An 11,080-nucleotide genomic window follows, 5' to 3' on the forward strand; every position below is an offset into this window, starting at 1 on the left:
TTTTGAGTGAACCAGTATAAATCTTGGTGTGCTTTAAGCTTTTCTTATCACTGCAATTTAATTTTTTGCATAATTATTTTTACTGGTGTAGGTATCAATTGGTTGTTTTTAAAATTAATCGATTGTTTTTATCTGTAGTGTTGTGTGATCTTCTAGATTAAACATAATTAATATTCTAAGCATTTTTATGTGAATCTCCGTGTATTGATTTTGTGTATATATACTTGCATTGTTTGAATAAAAAAACTTTTCGAAAATTGAGCTTGATTGGATTGGATTCTTGCTGTTAGAATTATAGGACTAAAACAAGAGGGAAAGTGAATTGTTTTTGAAAGATTTTCGCAAGTATTGAAGGTAGAGTGAAAAGTTATGAAGAATTAATCAATGGAAAATATGTCCAGCCAAATGTAAAACTGTTTTTAAACTTGATGCAGAAAATCAACCGGGTGTTTTTACGAAACAGTCGGTTGTTTTTATCATCACTTTATAAAAACAAAGTTAAAGCAATTTAAAGAGTGTAAGGATAGAGAGATTCACACAAAATGTTTATACTAGTTCACTCTTCACCAAGAGCTACATCCAGTCCCCAGATTACAACAGATTACAAATTACACACACACACACACTAACGAAGTGATCTTAAACCCCTCAAGAACACTCACTTCCTTTGGCTACAACACAACACAGATCAGAACACCCTCTGACTTTGTGCAACACCGGATGTTTACAGAAATACAAATCAAAGAGAGAAAGGAATATAATACACCTGAGACAATCACAGATTGGATTGAAAGAGTACACAACATTCCTATTCCACTCTTAGCAAAAAATCCAAAGCCTTAAGTAATCTTGGAAAAACTGATTTTGAAAATGTTAATTTGAATCCATACCAACCAGGAGCGTATAACCACTTATTTATACTCCAATCAGTTGTTAAAACACATTTAATGCAAAAGTCAAATCAGTTTTAAAATAAACAAAACAGATTGAATCAGTTAAACTAAATTCTGTTAAGGATTTTAAAAAAAAAATCGGTTGATTTTTCGAAACAACCGACTGTATTGGTTTGATAGCAAAGTCAAAAAGTTTAAAAACCCTTCAAACAAGTTGAGAGAAAAACAACCGATTAAAACGAGAAATCAACGGGTTATTTTTCTGCTTCTTTTTTAAAACACTTCTTTTTTCAAAAGGATTAAAATCAAATAACCAGAAAAACAACAGTTGATTTTTCATAACAAACCGGTTGAATTGGTTTGACAACAAAGTCAAAACAAAGTCAAGCTTTTCAAATTCTTTTTAAAACCCACTAAGTGTAAAACAATCGGTTGAATTGACATTTCAACAGGTTGAATTTTCATACTTTTTAGGAAACACATTTTCTTCAAAAGGATTAAGATTCATTTAACCTTGGATCTTCATAAAGAGTGGATTAACAATTCAAATTCTACTAGAAACACACAGAAAAACAACAACAAAGATCTTCAAGCATTCCACTTGGATTTCAAGACATCAAAGCACCTTGTTCAACAAAAATGACATAGATGTTTACTTAGGTTCATTGATCGAAGACTTGAAGTTTTTATAGGATCAAGGAGTTGAAGTATTTGATGCATATGAGAAGGTCAATTTCAATTTGCATGCACTATTATTTTGCACCATTAACGATTTTCCAGGATATGGGAATTTGAGCAATTATAGTGTTAAAGGACATAGTGATTGCCCGATATGTGAAGAGAACACAACATACCATAAATTGAAACATGGGAGGAAAATTTCTTACATTTGGCATCGAAGGTTTCTGAAACGTAATCACCCTTATCGTAGGTTAAAGAAAGCTTTTAATGGATCTCATGAGGAAAAAAATGCACCTCCACCCTTAACTGGCGAGGAAGTGTACAACCGAGTCTGCAATGTCAATGTGACTTTTGGAAAAACACAGAAGAAAAACATTGTGAAAAACATTTGGAAGAAGAAATCCATATTCTTTGAACTTCCATATTGGTCAAAGTTAGATGTTAGACATTGCATAGATGTAACGCATGTGGAAAAGAATGTCTGTGATTGTATAATTGGCACATTGTTGAATATTAAAGGAAAGACGAAAGATGGTATAAATGCTCGTAAAGATCTAGTTGAGATGGGTGTTCACTTGGAGTTGCAACCACAACATCATGGTAAACGAACATATTTGCCTCCAGTATGTCATACTTTGTCAAAATTTGAAACATTAAGTTTTTGCGGGTGTATGCGGGGAGTTAAAGTACAACAAGGATACTCTTCAAATATTAAAAGTTTTGTGTCAATGCAAGATTTGAAACTAATGGGCTTAAAATCATGATTGTCATGTTCTCATGCAAGACCTTCTCCTAGTTGCTATTTGTGGAATTTTACCAAAAAATGTTAGACACGTGATCTACCTATGCATATTCTTCAATGCTATTTGTAGAAAATTTATTGATCCTAATAGCTTGGATGGATTAGAAAATGAAGTTATCATTATCTTGTGTCAACTAGAGATGTATTTTGCTCCTTCATTTTTTGACATCATGGTTCATCTAATTGTTCATTTAGTGAGCGATGCATGAAGATATTCAAAGGGTATGTGAAGAATCTCTACTGTCCATAAGCATCTATTGTTGAGAGATACATTTTCGAGGAAGCAATTGAGTTTTGTACAACATATATGTCGGAAGTAGAAGCCATAGGAGTTCCAAAGTCAAGGCATGATGCAATATGTAAAGGTAAAGGCACACGAGGTGCGAGGGTGGTTCAAAAAGACAAACATGATGTTCTTAAAGCACATTTGTATATTTTGAACAACATTGATGATGTTCTTCCTTATATAGATGCACACAAGATGTTGTTAAAGTCAATGAACCCTCATGCAAATGAGAAATGGTTGTTGACTGAGCGTAACAAGACCTTCTTGAGATGGTTTAAAGATAAAATTGGTAAAAAAGATTCTGATATTGAGGAATTGAAATGGTTAGCATGAAGACCTAACTTTGATGTCATAACATGGACTGGGTACAAAATTAATATGATGTCTTTTTATACAATGACTGAAGATGAAAAAAGTACTATGCAGAATAGCGGTGTTACCTTTAAGGCAGAGTCTATGCACTTTGCTAGTTCAAAAGATAATAATCCTCTTATGGCTACTCTATGTTACTTTGGAGTAATTGAAGAAATCTTGGAGGTTGTGATGAGAATCAAATAAAGGAGGCTTTTATTAATGGAGGAAGAGGACATCCACCCTCACATTTGAAGTTCTTCCTTCTAGTCTTCTCAAAATTAAAAGAAGACATAAAATAAAGATGAGGCCCAAGCCCAAGAAGGCCAAAGCCCAAAGAGCCCAAGTCCATCCCATGAGGGACAAGGCCAAGCTTTGAAATACTCTTGTATAGTTTTAGGAGGTGTGGTTATTAAATAAAGGAGTGTGAAAATGTAAAATAAAGTCACATTGTCCATGTGACTTAGGAGAGTGGTGTAGGTGTAGTTTTTAGGAGGTGTCATAGTAGAAAAAGGTCACACCTCCCATGTGACTTGTTTTTGGTGGGAATTTCAAATGAGTTTTATTTGAAATTTCCCACCTATTTTTCAGCACCTCTAGGCTATAAATAAAGGTGCTTAGCTTGTACAATTAAGATTTGAATTTTGATTAGAGAAACTATACTCAATTTTTGAGAGAGCATTGAAGAGCTTTGTGCCTTCCTCACTAGTCTTATCTTGAGAGTTCAATGGTTACCTCAAGTGGCGGCTTGCACACTCATCTTGGAGTCACCATCCTCTAAGTGGCGTGATCATCCAACCATTCCTCCATTTTCATGAGCTTTCTTTTCTCCTTCCTTCCTTCTCTTTTATGTTCATGTCTTAGCTTGTGTTCCTTGTCTTTTTGGTTTGGCATTTTCATTTTCAGCTGGCTGTTATTCTTTTGTTTGATTTTGGTTCGGTGCTTTTAAGTTTCCAGCATTTCTATTCGGTAATCTTGCCTTTTGTTCCATTTTAATCGGTTCAATTTGACAATACATGGAACTTCCAAGTGAGTTTGGGTTTTGGTACTAGTTTTGGTGAGTTCTTGTTCATAGAACCTTGATCCAATTCTATGAAAAAGTGTCTATCTCATATCCAACTCAAGTTGATTCCTAAGAATGTCAAGAATCATTCATATTGTGCTATTGGAATCACATCAGGTTGACTCCCTCAAATTTTAATGTGCCTGTATTTAAGTGTAAATGGGTTGATTGTAACACAGGAGTGCATGTAGATGACTTGGGTTTTACTTTGGTTGATCTTACAAAGAGAGCATGGAAGAAAGATCCTTTCATTATGGCTTACAAAGAAAAAAAAAAGATTTTTATGTGAAAGATCCTTCTAATGAAAGGTTACCAGTTGTCTTACAGTGGGGAACTGAACATAATGTTCATCCACAGGATGACTCAAGGATCCAATCTATAGACAAATCTTCATTCTCAAGACAATTACCTCCTTCGAATGATGAAAATGATGTAGATGAAGTACATGCTACACGCCATGATCACAATAAAGGAATATGGGAGAACATTTTAACACTTCCACAATATAAATCAAGTATTTTTTATTAGCTTTTCTATTTAAAAATTTGTTGTATTTAATTAAAAAATATATCTTAAACATGTTTTAATTTTTTGTAGGTTGATCACAGGGCTGATTCATCAAGGAAGACTAGGGACCCTACACGACAGAGAAATCTTCTGATTAGGTGTATGGGTAATAATAGGGTTGTAGTTCAAATATACCCTCAGATTGGTAGGGCATCAAGCCCTAATCATGCTCAATTTGTAAGTTATTTGGGAGTCTTAGCTCGATCTAAGGTCTCTATCTTGGTCCTTGACTAGGACCATGTAACAAAAGTAGACAAGAATATCATTTGAAAGGATATTTGTGTAAGTTATTTATTTAAATGTTATTAAATAATTTGTCTATTGAATTTACATTTTAATGATTTATTTAGTATATTTTGTAGAAAAAAATTTAGTTTGAGACTTCAAACTTGTTCGGAGCAAAATAATGTCCTCAGTAACTACAAAATGGAGGTAATTCAAGACAAATTTGACAACCCAGTACATCTTTGGTAAATACAAGGACAAGTCTGCTTGTTTGGAAATATGTTATAGATGAAGAGACTTGGTCTTAATTTGTTTAGAGTCGAACGGATTCCTAATGGCAGGTTTGTGATCATTTCATTATATATGTCATTATATCTTATCATGGAATTCATAATTTATGTGTATGATGTACTTATAGGAAAAGAGGAAGAAAGCTCAGATCATTGCACATAAAAATGATACCCCCCACAGACTGTGTCGGAGAGGTTATGATTTGTTAGAGAGAAGAATAGTAGAAGAAAATTTAAAGAGACAACAGGTAGAATCTGGTTCTGGTAAACTTATTTTTCCTCCATCCTCTCCTAGTCAACATGAGAAATGGAAGTTGGCTAGAACTAAAACAGGGGGTCAAATGACATCTAAGAACTCATTAGAGATTTCCCCAACGTATTGTAAGTTTACAATTACATGTCATATTTTTAGTGTTACAAACTTATCATTATATATTATTATATTAACACATTCTATTATTCTTTACAAGATGAGTTAGTGGAGCAAAGTTCGCAAAGAAGTTTTGTTCTTAAAGTTCGATATGACATCTTAACCGTAGTCATTGGGACTTAAGAACAGTCTGGTCAGGTACGTACGAATGGTTTTGGTGTTGGGGTTAGAATATAATTAGTTGTACAATTGTCAGAAAAACTAACTCTAGAACTAACTAAGAGCGTAAAAGAACATGTTACTCAAGAGTTAAGAGCTGAATTTGAGCAAAGATATAATTCAGTTGAACGATGTAATTTATGCTTGTGGTCAAGCTAGCACCAAAGGTAGTTGTGATGTGGAGGACTTAGAAGATGATGACATTGAATCCTCCTATTAGTGCAGTTTGTTTGTTGATGGAAATCCTCCTCGTGTAATGGCCATTGGGAGAGTGTATCCAGGAGGTTGAACCATCCACATTGTGCCCATGCAGAGTGATTTCTCTAGAGTGGTGGTTAAAAAAGTTAGAATTGAATCTATTGTAGTTCCAGTGCCCACATCAGAGATTAATTTAGTGGAAGAGACACTTGGAACATTTATTGCAGGGCCTACACATCTGATTAAGACCATTTTAAAAAATTATAAGGTATATTTCATTAAGGGCTATTAATGTTAGAGTAGTTTTAGATTTATACTTTATATTTTTTTATTATGTTTTACAAGACTTTGCTATAAGACAAAATGAACCAATTGATGTTGATTTAAGCCCTCAAATCCAACCACAAGTCCAACCATAATCCAATCCAGGAGTTGGTTAGGGTTTCAATCAAATGTTTCAAGATTCTTGTGTTATTCCTTGGGATGCCACATTATTTGGGGTTGACAATGGTGGTATACCATTGTACATAACCATGCAATATGTCTTTGAAATTATCCAAGGTAATCAATTGTTGAACATCGTAGTTATTCAATTATGAATGATGTAAGTACCCTTAATAATTACCTTAATAATTACATGCTACTTAATTGAATGATGTTTCATGAATCATGTCACTAATATTTATATTAACAATGTAGGTATATAAGTCAAGTAATTATCAACATGGACAATGTTGATATTTATAGTTTCCTTGAGCCGCAATCCATACAAAAGTCTGGAAATAAAAAAATTGATTGTCAGACTTACATTCAGACATCCAGAAAAAAGGATTTATTTTGCTCCTTTTATAAATGGGTAAGTAAAACTTGTTACATTTAGAGTTTACATAATTATAAAAATGACTAATGAAATGTTTTATACTATGTCACACTGCAATTGATGCTTCTTTGCCCCATAGATAACACTATTGTTTGGTTTTGTTCATTGTATAGGAAGCCAAGTCAAGATATGAAGACTGTAGTACAAAGGTATGTTATTGTAAATTATATAATTTATTGTGAATTACTAATGCTTTTTCTCTTTTTGGTGCAATTAATGTATGCAGTGTCTTCGGGGGTAGATCCATTTCATCATCACAAAATCTACATTGGATTTATCCTAATGTATATATTCTCTTCTTCATTAAAACTATTATGTTTTACTTTTTTTAGTTTAATTAAATTAATTGTTATTTATATTTCATAATAATGCAATAAGCAACAAGGAAACTTTGAATGTGGTTTATTATGTAATTCATTGGATGTGGACCATAGCACGTGTGAGGATTATAGACTCTTGGGGGCAGGTATTTTGTGATTTTAAATGCTATAACTTCTCATTATATATGTATATTTTTTAGTATGAACACTAATATACTCTTATATTTCTCAGTTTTTTGAAGATACCAAGCCAGTAAGCACACAAAGTCTTGAACAAATATGTCAGGAATGGGCCAAGTACTTTCTACAAATTCGAAATCAAAACATGCAATGATTTGTAACTTTATAACATTTGTACATTTTCATTAGATGTAATTATACAATTTTGATTAACTTCAATTGCATGTGTCTTTATATTTCTCTATATATACAAATCAATATGGCTGGTATTATGGTTTTATTAAATTTATAGGTTTATAAATTTGGGAGAAAGGACACTTTATTAAATTTATAAAAAAAACTAACACGTTTTACAACCAGTTAAGGTCACAACCGGTGTAATACATATTACACCGATTAATGTCTTAACCAGTGTAATATGTGTGCTTAATACTTTCAAAAAATATGCTCCAAAGGCACATATTACACTAGTTGGGACTAACAACCGATGTACACATTGCATGTATTAAACCCCCATATAACACAGTTGCCTCTAGTAACCGATATAATATGAGGCTACATAGAACACTGGTTGCTTTTTTTTTTTATCAGCAATGAATTAATGAAAATTAAATTGGAATACTTAAGGGGTACCCCAACCCTTATACAAACTTAAAATACAGATACAACTATCAGATTTGCACAAGCTCAACCATCTAGGCTTGATATAACTTGATTAAAAGTTGCTCCTGCAGAGCCATAATGCACCTAAAGCACTAAATGTCAACCGTGTATAAGCCCAACTACCACACCTCCAACCCATTCTATAGCTCATGTAACCACAGCTGCAACCCCTAGGTCACAGATGCACCTGCTCACCTTTAATATAAATGAGTCTGAACTGTTGCTCCAGGTCCAATTCCTTTGGTAATGAAGTTGATGGAAGTTCGTCCCAATTAAACGGTTGGCCTAAAGTCCCCCAAAACCAGTATAAACCAGTTAAACTGTCTGCTATAAGGCTCCCTTTGACCGTGCCAAATCATGCCTACCAAGCGAACCATGTTGATTTCACAATACCACTCTAAACTTTAGACAATTTGTTTCCTTGCACTTAACCATGGCATCTTAGGGTACAACTTACACCTCCTTAACTCCTTCCACATAACAGTCCTTCAGATGCTCCAGTGCCAGAACCCTTACCTTCCACTACTTACACCAACAACATAACCTCACCCTTCCATGGAAAAAACTGAGATACTCCTTTGCTCAAGTTCGCCCACTGTAACCAACTATGAAAAGGACAACATCCACTTGAACATTCAATAGAACCTCCACACCAACCAATTCTCCTCCTCCCAATTGGCTTGGACACCTCACCTGCATTGCAACCTACCATAGGTGAATTAATAGCACCATCCAGCAAGTATGGCTGTGACAGCAGCTTCCAAATCCAATGAGCATGATAGGGGCAATTCACCACTGATATGTCTGAGGAACTAAGATGGCCAGTTCAGCCGGTACTTACAGAACAGGACAAAGCCAATAGAAAACTAAAAAATCTTTAGTCAGCAACCTTTGAACCCTGCAACCAGCACACTACCATTGCCTTATTCCCACACTAGCAACATCTCCTTCCTTTCCCTCCACTGAGTATGTCTCCAAGATCTGGTTATTTGTAGCTTTTTATGCAGCACATTGGGTTCAGGACCCAATCCACTAAGGAGTAGTTAAAGGAACTTGTCTTATGTTTCAACCATTGCCAAGATTTAATTTGTGCTTGCTGAAAAATTTCTTCTGCATCTACAACGCCTTGTTGGAACACTACCAAGTTCCTCTGATCCCAAATACACCTGACTAGCGCTGCCCAAACCCCTTTCCAAACCAGGTTTTGATTATGACTAACCTGAAACAGGTTGAAGCTCTCGAAGTGCGTCATTATATCATTATGTTGAACAAACAACATTCCAATCCATTTAAAGCACATGGACCAAACTTGATAAGCATATTTACAATCCAAAAATAGATGTTGACACGATTCATCCTTCGTCTGGCATAGAGCACATAAGGTTGTTTCGATCAACACCCCTCTCCTTCTCACACATATTCTAGTAGGAAGTCTATCCATCATAATTATCCACGCTACAGTCACCGCACTTGGGAACGCCTTAGCTTTCCACAGTGACTTAAAGACATCATGTTGAGGCCCTCTTCCTTGTTTTGATAGACACTCGTAAGCATTATTGATTGAGAAGCACCCTTCCTCCTTGTTCCCCCATACCTGGACGTCCTTCTCTTCTTTAAGAATGGTTGTCGTGGTTACGAGCACTTCAAGTTCTTGTACTAGAGAGGATTCCCACTCAAATCTTTCCCGTCTCCACCTTAACCGCCAACACCAACCCGAATCTTCCCACACACCTACCTCTCCCACCTTGTGCCCCTGGTTTAAAGACAACGAGTATAATTTGGGGAACAAAGTTTTGAGATTACAATTACCAATCCACACATCCTCGCAGAACCTAATTTTATCTCCACATCCTAATTTCCATCCAATTTCTTTATGAAAGCCACCCTTCACCTTCACCCTCCCTACATACTTTGTGTAAGTCTCTCCACCACCATGATTGAAGTTTGACCGGAATCTGCACTTCCGAGCCATACTTCGAATCTAGCAGTTCCTTCCATCTCCCCTTCTCCTCCGAGATGTATCTCCACCTCCATTTAGCCAGGAGAGCTGCATTGAACGTTCAAATCTCTCTCACACCCAGACCACCCTCCTCTCTATTTTTGCACACAACTTCCCAGCTTACCCAAGAGATAGACTTCTTCTCCTTCCCCCAACCCCAGAGAAACCTCCTTTGGATTCTGGTGATACTCTTGCAAATCGACGTCGGTGCTTTATACATAGATAGGTAGTAAAGAGGGACAGAGGTGAGAACCGATTTGATTAAGCAAACCCTCCCTGCCATGGATAGGAATCTACCCTTCCACACATGAGTCAGTCTTTTAACTTGTTTAGCACAGGCTCCCAAAACTTAGAACACCGGTTGCTTAATCGGTATTATATGTAATTGACATTTTACATCGTCCACATCTACATCGGTTAAAGAACTGGTGTAATATGTCTCCTAGAACCAATGTAATATGCCTTTTCTACATTAGTGTAACTATATGCAACAAACCACTCACTGGTGCAGAAAAGGTAAAAAAAGGTGGTCATTTTAGCCGTAAAATGACAGCTTTCTGACCGTTGTTGTTAAGCTTGTAGTCTTTTCTCCTGAAGAAAAGAAGGCAACTATTTATCCGTCGTTTTACATTTAAACAAAGAAAGCAGCTATGGTAAAAGCCATCGTTTTATACCTCCTTATAACTTGTATATATATTACATGCATGAGGTGTAAAATAACGAATTTTACCATAGTCGGCATTTTATACCCAACCTATCTCAACACACCTTAAAGCCCTAAAATGGAGGCTATGACTATCGTCGCCGTTATACACCTTTTCGAAAGATTTAAAACGACGACTTTGGTCATAACTGCCAATTTAGATGGGAATTTTTTTTAGTTCTTTCTATTCAATGCTAATTCCCATCTAAATTGACTTGTTCAATTATAACCCAGCCATACAAATACATAAATTTAGAGAATCAAATTATATATATTGATAAAAATGCATTACAAACACTAATAACTCCTATCTATCTATCTAATTCCTACACTATTGATTAGCCATCCTAAAGTTATAGAAATTAAGGAAATATGTGGCCCAAGCATGTG

The sequence above is a fragment of the Phaseolus vulgaris genome, chromosome 11 (genome assembly GCF_051622355.1).
Source record: "Phaseolus vulgaris cultivar YP4 chromosome 11, ASM5162235v1, whole genome shotgun sequence".
Classification (NCBI taxonomy): domain Eukaryota; kingdom Viridiplantae; phylum Streptophyta; class Magnoliopsida; order Fabales; family Fabaceae; genus Phaseolus; species Phaseolus vulgaris.